This window comes from Hemiscyllium ocellatum, chromosome 34 (assembly GCF_020745735.1).
Source record: "Hemiscyllium ocellatum isolate sHemOce1 chromosome 34, sHemOce1.pat.X.cur, whole genome shotgun sequence".
In the NCBI taxonomy this organism is placed as follows: Eukaryota; Metazoa; Chordata; class Chondrichthyes; order Orectolobiformes; family Hemiscylliidae; genus Hemiscyllium; species Hemiscyllium ocellatum.
In genome coordinates, this window is record NC_083434.1 from 38,905,599 (window position 1) to 38,908,497 (window position 2,899).

The following is a 2,899-nucleotide window of genomic DNA, read 5'->3' on the forward strand; positions in this document are numbered from 1 at the left end:
TAAAACGTTTGTGCAGCTGAAGAGAATTTACTGTATTTAATTTGGGAAGTTTATACTTTTCCCAACAATTAATTGTACATTATAAAAATTGCAACTTGTGTGTATTTGATATACTACTTTGGAGGCATATTACCTGCATGATTGGGAAGTGTTATATATACTTGCCTCATGCTGAAAAAGGCATCTTGCTTTTGAAACAAGGTTAGACTAATTGACTGTCAGGAGCAGTCACAGTGTCAGCATGATATTACTTCCTACTGTTGTCCCTGTGGACTGCAATTTATCCATCTAAAGGATATTCTTCATTTTAGAATCTCTGACTCAAGCATGTGTTGAAAATCCACAAAAGATTTTCATTATCTTGGTTAGTACCAGTTTCTTAAGCTGAGTCCTTGTGTTCTAATTGACACTGACACTCAATCAATACTCATTTCTGTGACTAATTGATTTGCCCTCCTAGCGCCCAGTGAGAATCCTCTTTGCATATTGAAGTTTACATCTGATGTTTGTGGAGAGTGGCAGATAAATCAAGGTATTTTGTATTCTTCATTGTACTCAACAAACTGCCTAAATTATGCAAGTTTTATTGATATCTATCTCTAATGACTCTTTAGCCCTTTCTCTCTTTCCTCCCACCCTCATTCCCTCTCCTGCTCATTTACCCCTCTCAATTTTGGCTGCTCACACCCATATCTCTCATACCCCTTTCTCACTCTCATCCTGCTTCCTTCCTTGCGTATGCATACCTCCTCAGGGCGTGGACCTGACGATGGAGTCACCGAGGGAATGGTCTTTCTAGAAAGTGGATAGGGGTGGGGAGGGTAATATATCTCTGGTTCATGGTCCCCACCAACCAACTTTCCCCTCCCACCATCTTCCCTCGCCACCGCAGGAATTGCAAAACCTGTGTCTGCACCTCCCACCTCACCATGTCCAAGGCCCAAAGGAGCCTTGCATATCCCTAAGAGTTTTACCTGCACTTCCACACGTGTCATTTACTGTATCTGTTGCTCCTGAAGTGGTTTCCTCACATTGGAGAGATAAGGCGCCTACTTGCAGAGTGCTTCAGAGAACATCTCCGGGACACCCGCACCAACCAACCCCACGCCCGAACACTTCAATTCCTCCTCCCACTCCATCAGAGACATGCAGGTCCTACGCATCCTCCATCACCACTCCCTTACCACCTGATGCCTGGAGGAAGAACGTCTCAGCTTCTGCCTTCATTGCATCAATGTGGATTTTCCCAGTTTCCTCATTCCTCCAATATCCCCACCTTATCCCAGTTCCAACCTTCCAGCTCAGCACGGCCCTCGTGACCTGTCCATCTTCCTTCCCACCTATCCGTTCCACCTTCCTCTGACCCATCACCATCACCCCCACCTCAATGCACCTATCGCACTCTCCGCTACCTTCCCCCACCCCCCTCGTTTCTCTCTTCACCCTCTCGACTGACAGCCTCATTCCTGATGAAGGGCTTTTGCTCGAAACATTGATTTTCCTGCTCCCAGGATGCTGCCTGACCTGCTGTGCTTTTCCAGCACCACACTCTCGACTCTAATCTCCAGCATCTGCAGTCCTCACTTTCGCCTATCTGGCCTTAGGGATCTCGTATCAGATTTTAGTTCCATAAATTTCTCCACTGTCCTTTTTTTTAATGCAAACTAATTTCCTTTAATTCCTCCTTCTCACTAGACCATTGTTTCCTTCGCATTTCTGCGAAGCTGTTTGTGTCTTCTGTGACGGCCAAACAAAATAGTTGTGTGAGGACAGGACTGGCAGCTTAATGTTCCAGGATACAAATGCTTCAGGAAAGGAGGCAAGAAAGATGGGGGGAGTGATGTTTTTGATAAGGAATCGCATTACAGCTGTACTGAGGGAGGATATTCCTGGAAATACAACTCAGGGAAGTTATTTGGGTGAAACTAAGAAATAAGAAAGAGATGATCACCTTATTGGGATTGTATTATAGACCCCCTAATAGTCAGTGGGAAATTGAGAAACAGATTTGTAAGGAGGTTTCAGTTATCTGTAAGAATAATAGGGTGGTTATGGTAGGGGATTTTAATTTTCCAAATGTAGACTGGGACTGCCAAAGTGTTGTGTGTACAAGAAAATTTTCTGATTCAGTATGTGGATGTACTTGCTAGAGAAGTAGAACTTGACTTACTGTTGGGAAATAAGGCAGGGCAGGTGACTGAGGTGTCCAATGGGGGACCACTTTGGGGTCAGTGACTATAATTCTATTAGTTTTAAAATAGTGATGGAAACGGATAGACCAGATCTAAAAGTTGAAGTTCTAAATTGGAGGAAGGCTAATTTTGACGGTATTAGGCGATAACTTTCAAAAGCTGATTAGGGGCAGATCTTTGCAGGTAAAGGGACGGCTGGAAAGCGGGAATCCTAGAGAAATGAGAAAACGGGAGTCCAGAGACAGTATATTCCTGTTAGGGTGAAAGGAAAGGCTGGTAGGTGTAGGGATGACAAAAGAAATTGTTTGGTTAAGAAAAAGAAAGCATATGTCAGGTATAGACAGGATAGATTGAGTGAATCCTTAGAAGAGTATTAAGGTAGTACGAGTACAGAGGAACCTTAGTTATCCGAACATCAATTATCCAAAGAAGATCTCAAAGTCCCGATAGGAACATTACATCAAAGTGCTGTTTCAACGCTGATCACGTCTTTTGTTGACAATGTTTAAAAATGAGTCTCTCTCTCTCTCTTACTGTTGGTTCTAGTCCAGCTGCCCTGGAAGTGCAAGGAGTGGGGGCCTCACAGGGGCAAGGACGCATGGGCTGGGACATGGTTCACGGGGGAAGACGGGGCAAGGGTGGGGGCAGGGGCTCACGCACACTGTGATGCTGGGGAGCAGACTATGCAAGTGCACGCTGTGTCAATC